Here is a 24,006-nt window from a genome sequence, read left to right as displayed (position 1 = left end):
TTCAAATAAATAGGCTAACATGGTCTTACGAGCAGATCTCTGGTCTTCCCCATGTGATCACCGAAAGTTAATAATTATTACAAATGTTTCCAGGAGATCGAGTGACAATTTTCGTCGCACCGAGACTTCGAAATTGCTTCACTGCCTTATGGAATTTAAGTTAAGCTCAATTTAATCAGGATAGAACAGTATTGAACTGTGTGAATGTGATAAGCCTGCTTTGTCAATGAAAATTCCCTTAATATACGCATGTTTTTACTATCCTGATCAGTGAAGCTAAATCAGGCCGGTGTGAGAGAGGTTTTTAAATTTTAGATTCCACAAAAAATATTAAATTTGGCGACCGTGACAGGACACATTTTTGAGCATTACTTAAACATTGTGTGAATTTTATGTTGCATGTGCACGAGAGAAAAGAAGACGAGGCCTGTTCCAGAAGTCACAATTTCGCCACAACCTACGAGAACGTCGTTCAGGCCAGACAATATAAATTAAATTTTTGTAGATAGAAATTTAGAATAACTATTTAAATGTCTATCGGTTTGAATCAGATTCATTAAGTGAATGTTGAGTTGAACCTTAGACAGGAAGTGTTTATTATAAGTGACTATTATGCCAAATTTAGGTCAGTGACATTATTAACTCAGATGCGAGTGACTTTATATATTTGTTGTTCGGTGTATTAATGCTTCTTACTAGGGCGGCTTATAAAATGGCAATCCAACAGCAGAGCGAATCACAACAGCCCTCAGCCGTTTCTGAGGTTAGTGAAACATTAGACGCTAGCTTAACTGAAGTAGTGCCTAGCGGCAGCATTAGTCAGGCCCCACAACAAAGCTTAAGTGTTTCGATGTCATCTGAGCAGGACGAAATAAACCCATTGACTGTAATCATGCAGCAGTTAACACTGTTAGGCAAAAATGTAACAGACTTAACTAAAGTGCAACTAGAGATAAAAGGGAATTGAATGAACATTTAGCAGCCAGTCAAGTGAAAGTCCAGGAGCAATTAGAAGCTAATCTAGCGAAATTAAATAATAAATTAGTAGAGAGTTTTCAGAAACTTGATGATAAATTAAATAAAACTGCGGAAGAATTGAAAATTCAGAATGAAAAGACAGAATTAAAATTAGCTGCTCAAATAGAGCAAGTCACTCAGCAGTGTAATGAAAATGCCAAGAAGTTACGCCTAGAGTTAACTGAGTATGTTGCTACTATGCTTGATACTATTAAAAAGCAGGTCGAGTCAATCCCACAGATAGTTCAAGCACAAGAACAGATGCAACGTTCTATGGCGGTAATTCCGGTATTAGTTGAAGTTCAAGATGAATTAAAGCAACATGTAAATGAGATGTCAGCAGATATGCAGGATTTGAGACAATCACAAGACAAGATCCCGAAGGACTTCCAAAATTTGGATAAATCCATGAATAACATAAAGGAGAGAGAAGACGAGGTTGATCATAAGGTAAACATTCTCGGGGGAAATTTTCGCAGTTAAGTTAGGAAAGGCAAAGCATTTCTTCAGACAATATCGAACATACGGTCAGGGCAGCTTTACAATCTATGACCGAGAGTTCTGAAGAAAATTTATTTAATAAAGGTTTTCGAGAAGCCAAAGAACAACTACGCGAAGAACTTCAACAATGGAAAGAAAACATTGAGAGATCTTTAACATTAACAATGGAAAGAAAACATTGAGAGATCTTTAAATCTATCTCGAGAAGATTTGTGTTCCACGCAAGGAAATGAACCCATAACAAGATCTATCAATGAAGCTACATTATTTACCCGACCAAGTACAGACAGGGACATTAATGCACACGTTCCTTTTTTGCAATCAACATCAATCACAACACTATGAGGGTAGTCATAATGACTGTAATTGTAAAAGCAATACTGAGGAGAAAATGTTGAAACAACGTCAATTCCAGATCTACAACACAGACAAGAAAAATGTTCATCCCATAGTGTTTATAAGAAGTTTTAGGGGAATATTGCCAAAAAATTGGAGTGAGTGGCAAAAGGTTAGTTTCGTGAGCGGTTATATTCAGGGGTCAGGAGCTATATGGGCATCTGATATGATATCAACTTGGGACACATATGAAGATTTTGAACGAGCATTTTTATCCAAATACTGGTCTGAAGGAGTACAAGAACGTTTAAGGCAGGAGGTATTATACCCGGAACCTTTTTCCTTTTCACGTGGGTCTTTAAAGAAATACTTTGAGAAATATATTAACAAATCGTGGTATTGGGATAAGCCTATGCCTCTACAAGACGTGGTTGGCATATTAAAATCTCGACTTCCGGCCAGCATCAAAAATAGAATGCTGTATATTAATGAGCATGACCTTGACTCTTTCATGACTATGCTTGACACTATATATATGATCGAGGAAGATGAACATCGGCCAAGACAACCGGTTATGCAGAGGAGAGCGATTGAGGCGCCAAACGCAAACCGGAACGGAAACGGATTTAATAATTATTATACTAGGAATAGTCAGAGATTCAACGGAAACAATTACAACGGAAATGGAAATTTCAATAACAATGCTGCGAGGGGCTGATTCAGAGACAATCGAACGGGTCGCAGATACAACCCAATGTTTGGAAATGCAAGAGATTACCAGAACCAGCAGTCTTCAAATAATAATAATGCGTACAGAAATTCTGACCCTAGATTTGAAGCAAATAACACAACCAGTCATCAACAACAACCAGTCATAACAGAAGTAGTAGATGATTCAAGAGGAAATACTAATCGACATTTAAACTGAAGAGGGCCGCTTTATGCTCCGTAAAGTCGGCCGGGGAATACAAAAGGGGCAAACCTGTTTTAAACGAAATTAATTCCGTGGCAATGTTGAGATATAATGAAGGCTAATTAATGACAGATGAATTGACGAGAGACTTAGAGGCCTGTGTGGTCGAAGATAAAAGGGTTCCTGTGTCTGAGATCACCACAGAAGTGGGAGGAATTTTAACCAATGTTGTATTGGACACAGCTTTATCTACAGACGTAGTATCCGGAACTTTGTTTCGCAGAATTAGTAAAATTAAGAAAATCCCTGTCCTACCAGTACAAAATTGCCGAGTTATAGGTGCAGTGGGAGCAAAATCCCGGAACGTTAAGATACAAACGCTTATAGAGATAAAATTGGGAAATGTAGCTAAAAAATGCACATTCCTTGTGGTGGAAAAGTTGGTAGTAGATTGTATTCTTGGCATTGGAACTTTGCAAGCCTGCAATTGCAAGTTGGACTTGGTAGAAGGAAAGGTGCATTTTAAAATCGTAGATCAATTTGTTACACTGATCTTACTGAGAAAGGAGGCAGTGTGTGAGCGATATTTCCGTGGTGCTGCTGTGCAGTTGATTTGTGCTGAAAATAATAATATGTACCGACTACCGATCAAGTCAGTTCAAGAAGAGGATTTAAGACAATCAGTCGAACAGAAGATTGCTGAGTCAGATTGCCTAACGGATAGTCAGAGGGAACAATTATTCAATATATTAACAGAATATGAGTCAGTTTTCGATGAAAAGCCCGGAATTATTAGAGGATATGTTTGTACATTACAGATTAAGCCCCATAAGACATTTTGCCGCACACACTATCCCATTCCCTGGCGATTAAAACAACCAGTTCAGGAAGAGATACAAAAAATGTTAAACTGGAATATTATTGAACCGTCGAACAACCCATATTGTTCTCCGTTGTTTGTTGTACCAAAGCCAGGAGGAAAAGTTCGATTGGTGTTAGATGCAAGGGAAATTAACAAAATTATAGTACCTGTGCGCACACATCCGGAGAACATCGATGAGTTAATACAGAAATTTCAAGATGTATCCTATTTAATCAGTATTGATTTGAGAAGTTCGTTCTGGCAAGTCCAGTTAGACAAGGACTCTAGAAAATATACTGCTTTTATATATGGAGGGAGAAGCTATCAGTACAAGGTCGTTCGGTTTGGTCTCAATATCAGCTCTGGAGTTTTTATTTCTGCGTTGGACTATGCCCTAGGACCAGAACTACGTAGTCGAATAACAATTTTTGTGGACGATCTATTAACTGCCTCTAAAACTTGGGAGGAACATGTACAACTTATTAGGAGGATTTTTGCTGTGTTCAAACAAACTGGTATAACGGCAAATCTAAAATAATCCCAATTTTCTCTACAGAGAATTAAATTCTTAGGACATATGATTAATGCAAAAGGCATTCTTCCAACAGAAGCGAAGATTAGTGCGATAAAAAATTTTCCAACTCCAAGAAACAGAAGACAACTGAAAGGCTTTATAGGCTTGGCTTCATTTTTTCGTCGATTTATTAAAACTCAAGCAATGAACTCTGAAGCACTAAACCGGATCCTGAGGAAAGATGTACCATGGCAATGATCTAATGATTGTGAAAAGGCTTTTTGTGAAATTAAGGATCAACTGATAAATGCTCCGTTATTATACCACCCTCATATGAATGTCGGATTCTGTTTAGCCACTGATTCATCAGATGTGGGATTAGGATCTTGTTTATTTCAAATTAGGTACATCGATGGTGTAAAAACCTTTTGTCCAATTGAATTTACAAGCAGAGTTTTATCCACCTGTGAAAGAGCATATACCACTACGGAATTGGAAACTTTAGCAGTTATTTGGTCTTTGAAAAGGTTTAATTATTATGTATATGGCTCAAAGATAGCCGCTTATTGTGACCACCAATCACTAGCCTTGTTACAAACTTGTAAGTTGCTGCATCCTCGCTTGTCAAGGTGGACGCTGGCGCTGCGAGAATATCAGTTTCAAATTATTCATGTAGCCGGAAAAGAAAATATTATAGCTGACGCGTTGTCAAGATCTCCAGAAGAAATAACACCTGAACTGGATGTAAATAATAAGGCAGAATTTCCAGTGCTTCTTCTTCAAGAAAATAATTACAAGTTATATTATATTCATTTATGTAAGACAATGGCTCAGCTTCAGAAGAAGGATCGACGATTGAATGATATAATACGACAATTCAATCAACAAAATCCTATGGTCAATTTGGAATACTACCGGCTTGTGAATAATATTTTATTTTTTAAATCTGGGAAGGCTGAGAATCCAAATTGGTGTGTCTGCATACCCGAAGAATATGAAGAACGATTAATTTGGTTTACACATTTGACCTGGGGTCATGTTGGTGTTGTGAAGTGTGTTATAAGATTAGATATTATTGTTACTTCCCAAATATAAGGCGAAAAGTGCACAAAGTCATACAGAAATGTATTCTCTGTCAAAAGGCTAAGCCGGACAACAAGGGAAATAAACTTACGCTTCACTCAATAATACCTGAAGCACCAAGACCACTTATTTCATGTGATATTTGTGGACCACTTCCTAGAGCCAGAGGTGGTGTTAAGTACATTATTGGATTCTGTGATGTGTTTACAAAATATGTTAAACTATATCCTATAAAATCAGCAACTGCAAGAGCTGCCGCAGTAAAGTTTGTAAATGACTACATTCCTCATGCAGGGATTCCAAAATCTATAATCTCTGACAATGCGAAGATATTTACTGGATATTTGGGGAGAAAATTAGTATCACAACTAGGAATAAAACAGATTTTTACATCTTGCTATCATCCACAAGGGAATTTAATTGAACGGTTTTTTCGAGAACTAAACAGATTCATGAGAACGTACTGTCATGATAAACAAACTATATGGATAAACTATTTGACCGAGTTTGAGCAGATTTATAATAATTTACCTCATAGTTCTACAAACTTTACCCCGAATGAACTGATGTTCAGAGATAACGAAAGAAACTTTTGGGTAGATAACTTGCCTAAACTCGAAGACACCAAAATGTCATGGGAAGAAAATATTCGCAATGCTCTCATTAATATTACGGAGAAAGCAAGGCAGCGAAAGGAAATCTATGACAGAAACATCAAACGCGATATTTTCAGAAATTTTGTAAATTATATAACTCAGTACATATCTCGAAATATCTCTTCTTATCTTACCGATTATCAATGCAAAGTAGTTTCAAGCCCAATTATTCCTGGGAGCGTCCATTTACTCCATGGAATAGCTTCTCTGCTATCAATTTTTTCTCTTATGAAAAGAATGAGGACTTCTTGCCGATTAGTCGTAAAAGGAGGATGTATATGTATGTATTGTTGGGCTGGTCGCCATCTTGATGAGATTCTGTATGAGAAGGAATTTAATACATGAACTAAACTAAAGTAAGTGTGTTCGTGTATTATTTAACTGTTCATTATTGACAGAGTCTGCCTACTATGCTGTGTTGCACGGGATCAGTGGGGAACGTGTGATTTACACTGGACGAACTTGCCGTTTTGTATGCACAAGATATCCAGTTATTTCAAATCAATAGGCTAACACGGTCTTACCAGCAGATCTCTGGTCTTCCCCAAGTGATCACCGAAAGTTAATAATTATTACAAATGTTTCCAGGAGATCGACTGACAATTTTCGTCGCACCGAGACTTCGAAATTGCTTCACTGCCTTATGGAATTTAAGTTAAGCTCAATTTAATCAGGATAGAACAGTATTGAACTGTGTGAATGTGATAAGCCTGCTTTGTCAATGAAAATTCCCTTAATATACGCATGTTTTTACTATCCTGATCAGTGAAGCCAAATCAGGCCAGTGTGAGAGAGGTTTTTAAATTTTAGATTCCACAAAAAATATTAAAATTTCTCTGTCGATATTTTAGATTTTTAACGTTTAAATTGCATTTTCTAAATTAACATACCACTTGCGAAAGACGCAAAATAACCCGCACTATCCTTTGATCTGCGACTGTGAAAAGACCTCTGTAGTTTTCACCAACACCAGCCATGAAAATAAACAATTCTCCGTCTGAAAGTGAAGGTGCAAACCATCAAAACGCGTAGTGGGAAAATAAACAAGTGACTGGCGCAGACCCTGTTTTATTTGTATTTGCTTTATTTTAACATTACATAAATCTCCACTCATTTCAAATTAATAACATAAGTGTAGACAAGATGTGTGTTAAATTCAAAGAAATTTGCTAGTATCCACATCAATTGAGAGATTTATAGTAAATAAATTAACAAACGATGGAGTTTATCCTCCATGGGACACAAAAAGGGTTAGAACACTGTTGCAGAAACAACGAAACAAACATGCCAAATTCAAACAGACACAAAATCACCAAGATTGGCGATCTTTTACAGAAGCTAGAAATTAAGCGCGGACTTCAATGCGAGATGCCTATAACAGTTTCCACAACGAAATTTTGTCTCGAAACCTGGCAGAAAATCCAAAGAGATTCTGGTCGTATGTGAAGTATGTTAGCGGCAAGAAATAATCAATGCCTTCTCCGCATGATAGCAATGGAGATACTATCGAAGACATTGCTGCCAAAGCAGAGTTACTAAACACAGCTATCTGAAATGCCGTCGCAAAAGAAGACGAAGTAAATAATCCAGAATTTGAATCTAGAACAGCTCCCAACATGAGTAACGTAGAAGTAAATATCCTTGGAGTAATTAAGCTACTTAAATCACTTAATAAAAGAAAGACTTCTAGTCCTGACTGTACACAAATTAGGTTCCTTTCGGAGTATGCTGATGCATTAGCTCCATACTTAACACTCATATACATCTGTTCTCCCGACGAAAGATCCGTATCCAAAGACAGGAAAGTTGGACAGGTCACACCAATATTCAAGAAAGGCAGTAGGAGTAATCCACTAAATTACAGGCCCCTATCATTAACGTCGATATGCAGCAGGATTTTAGAACATCTAATGTGTTCGAACATAATGAATTACCTCGAAGAAAACGGTCTATTGACACAAAGCCAACATGGGTTTGGAAAACATTGTTCCTGTGAAATAGAACTAGCTCTTTTTAATCACATGAAGCGTTGAGTGCTATTGAAAAGGGATTTCCGATCGATTCCTTATTTCTGGATTTCCGGAAAAGTGGCTCGTAGTGAAATTGCGTGCTTATGGAATATCGTGTCAGTTATGTGACTGGATCTGTGATTTCCTGTCGGAGAGGTCACAGTTCGTAGTAACTGACGGAAAGTCATCGAGTAAAACAGAAGTGATTTCTGGCGATGCCCAAGCTAGTGTTATAGGCCCTTTGCTGTTCATTATCTATATAAATGATTTGGGAGACAATCGGAGCAGCCGTCTTCGATTGTTTGCCGATGACACTGTCTTTTATCGACTAATAAAGTCATCAGAAGATCAAAACAAATTGCAAAACGATTTAGAAGAAATGTTGGAATGGTGCGAAAAGTGGCTGGTGACCTTAAATAACGAAAAGTGTGAGGTCATCCACACGAGTGCTAAGAGGAACTCGCTAAACTACGGTTACACGCTAAATCAGTCTAATCTAAAAGCTGTAAATTTAATTAATGCCTTGGTATTACAGTTACGAAGAAATTAAATTGGAACGAACACACACAAAATTTTGTGTGGAAGGCTTGAAACGTCCCCTTAGAAAAATAAATGAATTATTGTGCTGATAAACGTCTTACATTATTTGATTTTCAAACAGCTGAGCAGAACTGAACGTACTCAGACATTTCGCTCATTACCTATTCTGATCAACACTAAACTGACACACAATATTTTTAGCGCAACGCAATCTGACTTCCAATAATCCCTACAAAATAATGGCCCTGACTAACATTAACCTATACCTTTCATGAATCACTTACCTCACAAAAACCTTCGTTCCTCGAACCACTGCAATACAGCGAGCACCACTACTGCCAGCTAAATAAAAGATTCAAACTACTGAAGGCACTAACTAGTGATAGGTATAGTTTGCAAATGAAAGATATTTATAGAGAACGAACAATGTATTTACCTTAATAGTGTGCAAAAGTCATAATGTATATAGCAGATCATGGCATCCAGTCTTACAAATTGACTGTGTCTGATGGACACACATCCAGATCATCCGTTCTCAGAACTTCACACATGAGCATTAAAACAGAACAGAATAAATAATGTCTATACATCTTTACAAAGTAAATAACATAGTATTTGAAAAATTCTACAACATAACTCTCATCAGCTAAACACATAAAGACAGGAAAATCACAAATACACAAGGGTACATAGCGGAATAACACAAAAGTAAGAGACAGGGTTTGTTTTACTGCAGTATTTTCCAAGCAAAACTTCCTTTACTTTTTGGAGATCTCCCTTCATTCATCATTATTCCCAAAAAGTCCTACCGATACCTGCTATCTGTATTCTATTCATTCTGTATTCTTCATTATACAGTACCCTTTTCTTTTACTAACTTGTTTTGTATAACTTCTCAATGCATTTCTTCCAATACATCAGAACTCATTCTTTTGCAACGTCTACCCCTTCTTAAGGTAACTTAAATCTACTGAGCTGAGATATATATACTAAGGGTTGAGGCAATGCAGCAGCACACATCCAATTAACACAAACAGCAATGACAAAAAATACAAATTGTCAAAGCTAGCAGCAGTGAATCTACATTAGCAAAGCAAATGAACTATTACAACTAATATAAGGCACTGTGCAGCAAACAACAAAAATAATGCAGTAGTAAAACTGGCTTAACAGAGTAATACAAAGTGAAATTCAGTAGCACTATGCCTGGCAAACAGCAGCAGCAAATACTATAACTTATATCTAAACATGACAATGCTCAAGCTGAAAAAATATTACATTAAAGACAACAATGCAGATAAGGGAAATGTCTATTCACATCTTAATGTCTATGTAATTAAATGGTGCACCACAACTTAATCTACAAAAGAAATTACCAAGTACTTGAAAAGAAAGTTATGTATGCAGTTACTGTTATTAGTCTCTTCCTATTGTTCTTTCCTTTCCAAGTGCTCCATTTTCGAAGAATATGCATCATAAAATTATTATTTAACAGATCTGTTGACAGAAAGTATTCACATTAGCAAATGCATTTAATTTTATAAAACCAATCCTGCAACACAGCTGGAAACCAGATATCAAATTAAATAAGCAACTGTCTAAAGCAAAGCATAAAAATATCATTCAATAGTCATGTGGCATTTCATAAGTTAGTCGAAATTCTCTGAACTCTCGTAGAAAGACACTTGGCATAATCAGGTGTGCAGATGTAAAAATATTTCCCATCTATTCATATGCATTTCAATAATTAGCACAAAGTACGAGTAATCATATGTTTCCAAGTAATGAGCGTGTCGTATTTGCGATGCTTTCTACAAAGGAATGTCAATAGTGAGGTTAATGGCCTCTTTTTTCCCCACCTAATGGCTGTTTCTCCAGGTGGCTGGCAAAGCTGGACGCCCACAATGCATTATGTCAAGGTCACTTAGCCTCCTTACCGAAATATTTATGACAGCAGTTTCCGCTACAGTGACAGTCTCATATAAAAAAATTTCACAGATCGAAAAATTACATTAGGAATGTGTAGAAAGGAAATCTTATTAATAGCAGTGTTGTGATACATTCATGCATGGAAACACAAGTCATAACTCTTAATAGTACGATTCTTGGTTTCCAACATCCTTTTTCATAAACCAGAGTCCCTCACTTCTATTCATTATTCATATACATATAAACACATAATAACATTCCTCATATACGGTAGCATCAGCTTATTGATCATAAACATACTGCAACAGCATAATACACATCATGGTCGTAATAATAACATCATAACACCTCAGTCAAACCACAAAAACGTCGTAGCTTTCTGCAATAATTTCAAAACCTAAAAAAAATTCTCTGCTCATTTCAATAGCGTCATCTACCTCAAACATACTTTAAAATCATGATCCCATACCAAATACATCATTCAAAGCTCTCATAGTATCACAATGGTTCCGAAATAAATATGAACAGTTCACAAGGTTCAGACGAAATACAATTTCATAAGTATGAAGTTATCCAACTGTGTAATTACGTAAAAATCTGTCACTGATGTAGTAAAATAAATGTTTGTCTCTCTCAGTTAAATGATCAGATAGCTGTGTAATTTATGTGTTAGAGAAATATGGTACCGATGTGTAAAGTTATATAAGCAAATACCATATTAGCTAGGGCTCCTTGTGCTTGCCAAACACATGGTACACAAAGTAAGCGTGTATCCCCCTGAGGATTAATGTAATTATACCCTCAGGTATTACAGATTACATCAATAGAATGAAATGTATCATGGAAAACTTTCTTCGTAATTCAAAAATCTGTAAAAATAAATGTTTTAAGTACAGAATTAATCACTCAAATACGTGTAATGTAGCGTTAAACTGTGCGTCTTGTAAGATAATTCTGTCGAAGTGTCATAGCTATCGTCCTCTGTAAGCAAAGTTCTACAGAACTCAATGTACTTACCTCGTAATAAACAAAAGTGAAATTCTATGCGTATAGATATCGTAGATATTATGTACCTTACTGTGATCAAGAAAGTACTATAATGTAACGTATTGTTCTGCTACGAAAAAGGCTGTCTCATTGTAGCTATGCCACAAAAGTTACTACTAAAACATGTTTTCCTTTTCAGAAGAATTCAGAAAATCTGTGCAGAGATAAAACTGATACACCGCAAAAGCAACAATGTAAATTGTGTCACACATTAGCGTCGTGATATAATCGTGTAGCTGTCAAATAAACTAACAACTGTGCCATCTGGTATCTATCAGAAAGCACTTTAAATTCATAATGTTTTTTCAAGTAAACCAAAATGTTGCATTAAAATCTCATTAGCAGTATATGTTTTAAGTATGTAAACCTTACAGTCGTAACGTAATCATGCAACTAACAAGCAACAATGTAAACACACAATAACATTGTGTCGTCTGTTCACTATAACAATACACTCGTAAATACTGTCTAAATATGTTCCCTAGATTCTAGACTGGATAGTTAACTTCAAAACATTGTTGCATGTTAACAGTTTCTCAGTGTGACAAATTGTACTAGTAGTGCGAAGTGAAAAAGTTTATAGCAAAGACTAAGTTAATAAAAAGATTATCTCTCAATAAACGGTTTTACATGTGAAATGAGGTGTAATCCTTTTACCCTTTCTAATGTGCAGAGTTTCGACTTCAAAGCAATTATCATGTTGTATACGTCAGTAAGGAATACTGGAATTTTTCTCAAGGTTAGCGTCTATGTTATTTTTCTCTGAGCCAGCCGGCGCACGTGGCAGCCTGCGGCGCTGGGCATTGTCTGTCTCTTTGTTGGCGCGTGTCCTTATTAGGATTAGGAGACCTAACTTCTACAAACTCACCTTGACGAGAAGGCCCTGCACTGTTTGAATCTCACCAGTTCTGATGAAATTAAGGTCTGTCGTTATGATTATATCGTCTGTCGTCATGTCGGTAATTTCTGTAATTAATTTCTTGTCGGTCTCATGATGGAGAACTTCTCCCTGAGTCTTAACTGCGTGGAGGACCGTTGTGTCTGAAGTTATTCTGTCTCCCTTGATAATAATTGTTTTGTTTCCCGTATTGTCTGTTTCTATGGTTGTCTCTATCACATTCATTACTATGGAAGTACGATCTTTCTCTGTAACTATTACTACTCTGCCAACGGGTGTCATACGGGAAGTGTCTGTTTTGGTCACGATTTACGTTGTAAGAATAGCCTTGTCGTGTCCATTTATTATTTCTGTCATCGCGGAATTGTGGCGGATGTGACCTGTAATTGTTGTGTTCCTGTTTTCGCGTTCCGCAATTGTCAGTGTCAATTTCTAATTCTTGTAAGAGTCCCTCGTCTTTGCAACGTCCTGCCAAAATAATATGTCATAAATGTTCAGGCAATTTGATTAAGCAAATGCGGATGAGTTCTGAGGGGCTGTATGGGTTTGACAGGTACTGATTCTTGTGCAACATGTCTTCAAAATATTTCAAAGGACTGGAAAACTCAGGTTGTTCGAAATGTTTCATCATTATGATGCTATGTTTTACTCGGTCTTGTGTAGCTTGAGACCAATAAGCTGAGAGGAAGGCATGTTAGAATTCTCCTTCACTGTGGCAATCGTGAATGACCAATTGCATTCTTACAGCTGGTTCAATTACCAAATTACAATGTTGAACATTAGTTAATTCATTACACAGTGGCGCTAACACACTGCTTTCGTCTTCACTGTCATTTCTCAGTTTACTTTGGAGTAGTATTACGTGTTTCACACGCCACTATTTTCACAATATTTCACACGATAACACAGAAAAGCACAATTAGAAGAGCAAAATAAGAAAACACATTAACACAGCATAGAAAATAATATCTCGTTAATTGCAAGCGCAGCTCCGAAATACTTGGTTCAAAGATACATGCATGCCACAACTGTTTTACTGTACAACAATGAAAAACTACAACTACAAAGGAAATTCTCTCTATAATTACGCGCTATCAATAAACATCCCCTTAAAAAAATTAATGAATTATTGTGCTGATAAACCTCTAACATTATTTGATTTTCAAACAGCTGAGCAGAACTGAACGTACTCAGACATTTCGCTCTTTAACTATTCTGATCAACACTAAACTGACACACCATATTTTTAGCGCAACGCAATCTGACTTCCAATAATCCCTACAAAATAATGGCCCTGACTAACATTAACCTATACCTTTCATGAATCACTTACCTCACAAAAACCTTCGTTCCTCGAACCACTGCAATACAGCGAGCGCCACTACTGCCAGCTAAATAAAAGATTCAAACTACTGAAGGCACTAACTAGTGATAGGTATAGTTTGCAAATGAAAGATATTTATAGAGAACGAACAATGTATTTAATAGTGTTCAAAAGTGATAATATATATAGCAGTTCATGGTATCCAGTCTTACAAATTGACTGTCTCTGATGGACTCACGTCCAGATCATCCGCTCTCAAAACTCCGCCATTTCTGTCCCCACATCCACCACTGCTGGCAGCTCACCTCCAACTGCGCAACGCTACGATCTGTTAACATCCAACTGCCCCACACTACAGTGGCGACTATTCCAACAATGCAAACCAGCTGCAGACTGTACACAGCACAGTCAGTGATTTTCATATAGAGCGCTACATGGCGTTACCAACATAAAAACCTAAACAGCCTACTTACAGGCTAACCAAAGACTGAGTTTTATTGGCAGGGCACCTATAAAATGTAACAGACCAACTAAGGAGACTGACTACACTACGCTTGTCCGTCCTCTTTTAGAATACTGCTGCGCTGTGTCGCATCCTTACCAGGTAGGACTGACGGAGTACATCGAAAAAGTTCAAAGAAAGGCAGCAAGTTTTGTATTATCGCGGAATATGGGGGAGAGTGTCACAGATATGATACAGGAGTTGGGATGGACATCATTAAAAGAAAGGTGGAGTCTTCTCACAAAATTGCAATCACCAACTTCCTCCTCCGAATGCGAAAGTATTTCGTTGACACCGACTTACATAGGGAGGAACCATCACCAACATAAAATAGGGGGAAATCAGAGGTCGTACGGAGAGATATAGGTGTTCATTCTTTCCGCGCGCTATACGAGATTGGAATAAGAGAGAATTGTGAAGGTGGTTCGACGAACCCTCTGCCAGGCATTTAAATGTGATTTGCAGAGTATCGATGTAGATGTAGATGTAGATATAAGTACTATATATTTGTTTAGGTAAAATATTACAACTGTATTTTTAATCACTTCCAGTGGTCCAATGCCTTGAAAATTTGCTTAAATACCAATGAAGTCTGGATGAAAATACCATTACCTGATCTAATGACAGTGGCCTCTAGCTACAAACAGGGTTGTCCAGCCTTAGATTGGCGGCTACCTGTTGCTTCCTGCATCTGCGCACAAGGGGCCGTGTCTACCATCACCCCCACTCCCCACCCCACGATACGTCTCAGTCTTCAGGTGAAGTAGCGTCAATCTGCAACATCCTACGATGTTTTTAAGGCGAATACCACCAGTGACATGCTCTATGTCCGTTAATGAATGATTGTCTCTTCTGACTATAAACTATAAATTGGCATCAATTCCGTCTGCCGCCCTAATTACATTCGAAGCTGGCAGTTTTTTAATTTCAGGCACTTTTGTACGGCTGTAGTGCCCACCAAAATGAAAGTAATCGGTAAACAGTTTAATTTTTTGCAATTTAGTACTCTCTGTCTCTCCCAAAAGTTATCAGGCACGATTTCTGTAGTGTTTCGGCAGATACCTGCAATTTCGATTTTGCATTGCGTAGTTGGATTCAGCCTGAGAAAAATACTGTAACATTGTTATCTCTACGGGGAGGAAATGTATCGGTGTTTACGTAAGTTGCATAAACTTCGAAGCTGCCGAGTTAGACTGCAATGTGCTTGGTCGTTTTCACTGAGGTGTCGTGATGAAAATCTCCCAACATTTGCCAAGGTCGTGCACCATATTAATTCTCCTGCCGCCAATCGCATCCAGCAACGTGCTGGCTTGGCTCTTATTCGTGAAAGGATTCGTTTTACTCGTCGACGTTTGGATTCTGTTTCGAAAGAATTGTTTAATTTTCATGTAATGGTTGCATCGGAATTGTCTGATTTCACTTGGGATTGGTTGGACGGTGCGTCATGGACTCAAGCTGACTGGGAATACAATTCCGTTACTGCCCAGCATTTGGCAAAGTTTGGACGTTTTCAACACGCGGAGTCTGATGTTATATCTCGACGTTCTGTGATAAATCTCACAGAGAAATCTTTGGACGTCACAACCTTATCCGTGCTTGGGAAGCGTTTAAATTTTGCACCCACTCCGAAGAGTTTGCCGGTAGTTGAGTTTATTAGTTCAATTGAACAGGCAGTTTGCAAACTACCTCCTGACGCCGCAGAGGAGGTTAGGAGAGAGACATGCCGTGTGTTGACTAGGGCTCGTCCACCCAAGAGTAACGTAACTGCAGCACAGAGGCTTCCTTTACGCTCTCTCAAAGTTGATCCTGATATTGTTATTTTACCTGCAGACAAGGGTAATGCCACCATTGTTTTAAATAAACAGGATTATGTACAAAAGATGCAACGTTTACTGTCTGATTCAGCGTATCGCAGAATCGAAGCTGACCCCACAAAAAGTGTTGAGAGAAAGACCAACAGCCTCCTGAAGAAAAGTGGTTTGTCGCAGGACTCTGTCAAGAGTCTTAACACGTAAAGTGCTGTTCCCTTAGGTTATATGACCTTCCGAAAGTACACAAGGAAGGGGTTCCTTTACGTCCTATAGTGAGTAATATCGGCGTTCCGACATATCGTGTAGCCAAGCTTCTTGCTTCTCTGTTGAATCCACGAGTAGGTCGATGTGAACATCATATCATGAACTCAGTTGATTTTTTACGTCGTTTGGAGGGACTGCGGTTGAATAACTCTCATATTTTAGTGAGCTTCGATGTTGTCTCTCTCTTCACTCGTGTTCCTCTGTCTGATTCGTTGCGGTGAATTGAGGCTAGGTATGGTGCTGAATTAACTAATCTCTTTCGGCGTGTGTTGATATCCACTTACTTTTTATTCAATGACCATTACTACGAGCAGACAGATGGAGTTGCGATGGGTAGTCCATTGTCTCCTGTGATCGCAAATTTGTTTATGGAAGACTTCGAGAAACCTGCATTTGAGTCTCTTTAGGTATATTGACGATGTTGTTTGGTCTCATGGTAGGGAGAATTTGAATGCCTTTCCAGAACATCTGAACGAATATTCGTTTTACGATGGAGGTGGAAGAGGGTGGGTGCCTTCCCTTTCGTGATGTGTTAGTTATGAGGAAGGATGATGGGTCATTGGGACATGCAGTCTACAGGAAACGTACTCACACCGACTTGTACTTACAGGCTAATAGTTGTCACCATCCGGCTCAGCGTGAAGGGGTACCTCGTACCTTGGTACACAGGGCACATGTCGTTTCCGACGCTGAGACGTTTCCAGCTGAGCTGTCCCATCTTGAAGTTACGTTTCGTCAAAATGGTTAGAGTGATGGACAGATTGAACAGGCGTTGCGCTATCGACCAATTGTATTATCGACCAACTGTACATCGAGTGATTGATGGTAATTCTGAGTCGACGCCTAACTCTACCTTTTTGCCTTACGTAGGAAACACTTTCAACAAGATTGGTGGTATTATACGGAAATACGATGTGAAATGTGTTTTTCGACCTCCATCTAAAATTAGAGCGCTTTTGAGTTCTGTTAAGGATGATCTTGGTCTGCGTAAGGCGGGTGTATATCTCATTTCTTCTAGCTGCGGCATGGCGTATATTGGTCAAACTATCAGGACCGTAGACAACCAATGTACTGAGCATAAACGGCGCACACGATTACAGCAGCCAAGTAGATCTGCTATTGAAGAACATTGCTTGGATACTGATCACCCCACGTTATACAGGGTGTTACAAAAAGGTACGGCCAAACTTTCAGGAAACTCTCCTTACGCACAAAGGAAGAAAATGTGTTATGTGAAGCTGTGTCCGGAAACGCTTACTTCCCATGTTAGAGCTCATTTTATTACTTCTCTTCAAATCACATTAATCATGGAATGGAAACACACAGCAACAGAATGTACCAGCGTGACTTCAAACACTTTGTTACAGGAAATGTTCAAAATGTCCTCCGTTAGCGAGGATACATGCATCCACCCTCCGTCGCATGGAATCCCTGATGCAGCCCTGGAGAATGGCGTATTGTATCACAGCCATCCACAATACGAGCACGAAGAGTCTCTACATTTGGTACCGGGGTTGCGTAGACAAGAGCTTTCAAACGCCCCTATAAATGAAAGTCAAGAGGGTTGAGGTAAGGAGAGCGTGGCGGCCATGGAATTGGTGAGCCTCTACCAATCCATCGGTCACCGAATCTGTTGTTGAGAAGCGTACGAACACTTCGACTGACATGTGCAGGAGCTCCATCGTGCATGAACCACATATTGTGTCGTACTTCTAAAGGCACATGTTCTAGCACCACAGGTAGTATCCCGTAGGAAATCATGATAACGTATTCCATTGAGCGTAGGTGGAAGAACATGAGGCCCAATCAAGGCATCGCCAACAATGCCTGGCCTAACGTTCACAGAAAATCTGTGTTGATGACGTGATTGCACAATTGCGTGCGGATTCTCGTCAGCCCACACATGTTGATTGTGAAAATTTACAATTTGATCACGTTGGAATGAAGCCTCATCCGTAAAGAGAACATTTGCACTGAAATGAGGATTGACACATTGTTGGATGAACCATTCGCAGAAGTGTACCTGTGGAGGCCAATCAGCTGCTTATAGTGCCTGCACACGCTGTACATGGTACGGAAACAACTGGTTCTCCCGTAGCACTCTCCATACAGTGACTTGGTCAACGTTACCTTGTACAGCAGCAATTTCTCTGACGCTGACATTACGGTTATCGTCAACTGCACGAAGAATTGCCTCGTCCATTGCGGGTGTCCTCGTCGTTCTAGGTCGTACCCAGTCGCGAGTCATAGGCTGGAATGTTCCGTGCTCCCTAAGATGCCGATCAATTGCTTCGAACGTCTTCCTGTTGGGACACCTTCGTTCTGGAAATCTGTCTCGAAACAAACGTACCGCGCCACGGCTATTGCCCCGTCCTAATCCATACATCAAATGGGCATCTGCCAACTCCGCATTTGTAAACATTGCACTGACTGCAAAACCACGTTCGTGATGAACACTAACCTGTTGATGCTACGTACTGATGTGCTTGATGCTAGTACTGTAGAGAAATGAGTCGCATGTCAACACAAGCACCGAAGTCAACATTATCTTCCTTCAATTGGGCCAACTGGCGGTGAACCGAGGAAGTACAGTACATACTGACGAAACTAAAATGAGCTCTAACATGGAAATTAAGCGTTTCCGGACACATGTCCACATAACACCTTTCTTTATTTGTGTGTGAGGAATGTTTCCTGAAAGTTTAGCCGCACCTTTTTGTAACACCCTGTATACTCATTCATTGTAATTCTTAGATTTCAGGCTGAGGGATTATATTTTGTTACGTGGACTGAATAGTGTAGCTGCTGTTAGAAATTGTATTAATATTTCAGTACACTGCATTTCCATGATAATACTGTCAGAGCCATATCCATTCCCTGCCAGTCGCATTTTCCGCTGTAGGTTTCAGACTAATCGTGACTAGTCTGCAGTCTATGTTGCTTGCAGCAGCTGGTAGACTTGCTTTCCTCACGGAGTAAGTTTTCCAGCTGTTCATATGATCATCTTTGATAATTTGTGTTTATTTCCCACTTTTATCTTGTTACGTGATAATTATATACTCCATCCTTGTGTAAGGAGTACGAACTCCACACTTGAAGCCTTCAGCGTTGATTCTATTAATTACTCTGCAAGAATTTTTCTTTCGTGATTAATTGCTGACGACATCTCCGTAATCACCTTGAAAATTTAACTCAATAAAATTGGAAGAGCCGACTGTGGACACCATTGGCTGGTAGTGTTTGGTATTCTTTATCCTGAAGCTGTCTACCGTATCTACTCAGTTGAGCTACCTTCATTCGTTGACTGAACCCTTGAATTATATAGATCACGTGCCAATTTAGCCGCAACTGCCGACGTGTGTACCAACTAGCAGCAGCAGTTACTCTTTATAAAAAGAATTTTGATTAGTTTTTGTGTTACGTGCTCCTGCGAAGAAGTGATTTGTACCTATTTGCCTTACAGTGCTTTTCCGTTTTTGTGTGGGTATTACTACATTTAAAGTTGTTTGAACTGAGTTTCTAATTTACAATATTCATTATCCTCTCACCCAACAGTGTGTTTCCTTTTACGCATTCCTACCGCTCGCAGATTCTTAATGAACGCCTTGCAGACATCGAGTTCTTCAACAGAATGAGTCTTACGTTACTTTATTAATTACGGCACAAGGAATATGCAGGAATGGAAAGTTACCCTCTACGGTGTAAAGATATTTGGGCAGTTCTGCATTCAACACTGACAGCCAACGGCAACTACACGTTACACAGTTCACGAAGCAGGCAGCACAACTGCCAGACCAGTTCAGACATCATTCATGAAATTGTCAGGGGATGGGCCGAAGGACAAATTAACGTCGTTTTTCCAAATCATATTTAACTGAAAACAGTGTATCACTTACGTTATTAATGTTCTATCGATTACGTTCCTATAGTTCCCATATGAATAGTCTCATAGCTGAAAGGCTCCGTGTAACGCCGGAAATGCATATCCTCCTATTTCCATCTATTGCACTATAATTTTTTTCCTTGTTTTGCTACCTCAAGATATGACATTTCTGTCTCTTTATATATTGTAATTGTTTTACTGTTTGAATATATATATATTTATGCATTTATGTCGATGTATAATTGGTTGTTTTGTAAATATTATTTGTATTTTTACGCTGGGTCTTGCCTAGGGAAAACTATGCTATCGAACAAATACGTCGATAGGTCGTATAGAGAACCAGAGTGTTGAGGATCTTTGGTAGTGTTAACTCGGTCGCGTGGAGCGCGGGCGAGGGAGTCTGCCTGGAGTAGCGAATGGAGCAGGTGTGCTGCGTGACGCTCCCGCGAGTTGCCGCGCTTTCGGTGTTTGGGAGCATGTAATTGCGCTCGACTTGCTATGATAGTTTCTGACACGGTGTCGCGGACGGGAAGCATTAGCTGGCGCACATCAAGAGCCCGTTTCGCCTGGTGACCGTGTCGAGAAGGAGGCGTGCCAACATCCAGCTTCTGCACAGCGACGGCCGACAATGAGTGACTGTCGCCACCTCCTCGATCGACGGCTTCAAACCTTCAATCAACCAACAAGGAAGACTGGAGGCACGTAAAGTTTTAGAACTGTATGGCAGACCTCAGCTTTTAAAACTGTTCAAATCACAAAATTACAGCAACTTAGCATGAACGTTTGTTGCTCATTGTCCTAATTGCATTACCAAGCAGGGTCCCTTCCTTTTGCGAAATGAACCCGAGTGTCGTTGAATCCAGACGCCAGCATTAAAGTACAATCATTCGATGTCACTGCTTTAATTTCAAAGTTCAGTTAAGGTATTCATAGCTGGCCACAATATTTAGATTACACAAGCACAAATTAAGAGTGCGAGTTTTGTTACCGTATTTTAGCTTACCTGTGACTGCAGCTCAGCTTGGTACGTACTAAATTTTACTATTGTTAATTGTTCAGAATCATTTAATTCAAGTTCAAAGTTAAATCTCTCATTTCTAAATTGCGTAGATTCAAGTAGCTTTTGAAATGATTGTTGAGGTAGTCCAAGACTAACCGTATTTTACTGAATTTCGATGTGCTTCAGAAAGAAAGCTCACTATTAACTTCTGTCACTAAATTAACTTTCGATTTCCCGGTTTTATTAATTATTTTGCTAAATTAAGTCAGAGTGGAGCGAAATTTATTACTTCTGACAAACTTTCAGTTTTCACACAACACGTGTCAACCTTCAGTTGCCACGCTTCTAGTGCTAATTATATGTGTAATAACCTTTCTTTTTCAGTTACTATAGTAATTGTCCTCAGGACTGGCGACCGTAATTTCCCCCAAATCTCAAATATCTAATTACCGCTGGTTAACTGTTAACGTAACGGCCGCACATTTACTTTCTTTATTAACTTTACCCCTTTTCAAAATTAATTTCCACCAGTTTCATTTGCATTTTTACTTTCATTTAGATGTAACCCTTTCCTCCCTCTTTACCAACAGATTAACTTCGGTGACGATTGCTTTTCCCAAATTTCCATTAGGTACATGTGGTTTAATTTTTCACTGTCATTAAGGTCGATAAGTGAGGGGGAGGTTACATCCGTCAGAGTGAAGCTATAAAGAACTAAAGCAAGATCAGACTAGAATAACCCGAGTAAATACGTAGAGGCTCTGCGCTTCGTTCCTTTTTGTTAACCTTTGATTATTGTTTTGGATTCTGTCTGTCGTAGACATACTGCAAGTAGAAATTCTCATTTTCGTCTTCTTGGCAAAGCATCAACAGTACTTTACTGTCATCTTTGTGAGTAGGTGGTCGGGACTGTTTAACGAGAATGGTACGAGTGCTCATTGGAGTTGTGGTGTTACACTGTCCAACTGTTCTGCGTGACGTTAGCGATGACACACTAAATACAGCGTTGACAAGGAAAGATAGCGTGGTGGCGTTGGCACTTCATATGAGCTACAGCCCTAATTACGCACTATTAATTTCATCTTGCTCCGCAAGCTAGCATACACTATGCACTGAAGAGCGACCAGGGAGACCTTCACTGCTACATCGCGTCACGTTTCCCTCAAGAACTGGCAGAGGATGGAGCCTAAAGCTCCTTATAGTTCATGTAAAACACCTGTTAATCTCCAAATATAATATACGAAGCACTTATCTCATTAGCACCAAGCAGGCACATACGCTGTTGAAGATGCTGAGTCCCATTAAAATTTTTCGTTAAATGTGAAATAAAATGACAAATGAGTAAAGGTGCAAAAAATTGACTAATATGAATTGTATTGTGAACTGAACATCTGCTACGTAATGACATGACGCATTCCTTTCCAAATGAGGTCATCAGTGGGCTGAAGTGGCCGAGCGGTTCTAGGCGCTACAGTCTGGAACCGCGCGACCACTACGGTCGCAGTTTCGAATCCTGCCTCGGGCATGGATGTGTGTGATGTCCTTAGGTTAGTTAGATTTAAGTAGTTCTACGTTCTAGGGGGCTGATGACCTCAGAAGTTAAGTCCCATAGTGCTCAGAGCCATTTGAACCATTTGAGGTCATCATTTTTGTGGTTTTACAGATAGGGCCTGCGATGCAATACATAATGACAGTTACATTCGCCACCAACGCTAACGATCTGACATCAATAGCGATTCTATTATTATTTCGGTATTGCTAATGCAATTTTCATATTGTTGCTATCGATAAGTACATATTAAGCTTCTGTCTGCGAGAGCAAACACAACTGTCAGTGTGCCCGCATCTCGTGGTCGTGCGGTAGCGTTCTCGCTTCCCACGCCCGGGTTCCCGGGTTCGATTCCCGGCGGGGTCAGGGATTTTCTCTGCCTCGTGATGGCTTGGTGTTGTGTGCTGTCCCTAGGTTAGTTAGGTTTAAGTAGTTCTAAGTTCTAGGGGACTTATGACCACAGCAGTTGAGTCCCATAGTGCTCAGAGCCATTTGAACCATTTGAACAACTGTCAGTGCAGTTCAAACATCATTCATGAAGTCGTCAGGAGAGAAAGTCAAACTAACGCTTTTACCCAAATCACATCTAACCCAAAACAGAGTATATGGTTTAACTGCAAAGTGGGCAATGCCTCAAGTGTTACATTGTATGTAATACCATACATTGGTAATGGAATATGGGAATATATTACCGTAGCAATCAAATGTGAAGGATGGTGAGAGCAGGTGAGATGCCTCACAGACCTCTCACAGAAATAAAAACAACAAATAAACGTTTACAACGAAGGAATCAAAGAATCAAAACTTCGAAAATGGAACGCAAGAGGCATAACATGCGGTACGTCTGGAGGTCCCTTTGTTACAGGTCGCTGTCGCAAACGGACGTCACGTCACGATGCAGCCACAGATTTGAATACAACAAACAGACAAGTGAATGACCGAACAGACAGTTCACAGTTACATGAAAAATAAAGAAAAAAGTAACAGTGGACATGAGGGAGATGTGAACCCAGATCTTCTCTTTTTTAGTCCAACACCGTGACCACATGGCCACGGAGCCACTGTCGTTCGGAGTCTCTCGATGTTGCACATGTTGACATTGAATCGTTCACTGTTTCTATTTTGCGTCTTTTTTTCCACAGTTCCGTACACCTTCTTCCTGTTTTCACGCTTGATCGGTGTTCAGTATCTGACGGGCTTTCCAATGGGCCATCTTACCACTAAATCTGAGGGGGTGCGGTGGGGAGTTTCTCTTGTAAGTATACATTTTACCGTAACAAGTCATTTTACACGTTCTGCAGGCTGGCAAATGAAAAATAAAGATGTAAATATCACTTCTGCTATGGCGTAAACTCATGTCAGTTACAC

The sequence above is a fragment of the Schistocerca cancellata genome, chromosome 9 (assembly GCF_023864275.1).
Source record: "Schistocerca cancellata isolate TAMUIC-IGC-003103 chromosome 9, iqSchCanc2.1, whole genome shotgun sequence".
Classification (NCBI taxonomy): Eukaryota; Metazoa; Arthropoda; class Insecta; order Orthoptera; family Acrididae; genus Schistocerca; species Schistocerca cancellata.
The sequence above is the reverse complement of the archived record's forward strand: the minus strand, read 5'-3'. Positions refer to the sequence as shown.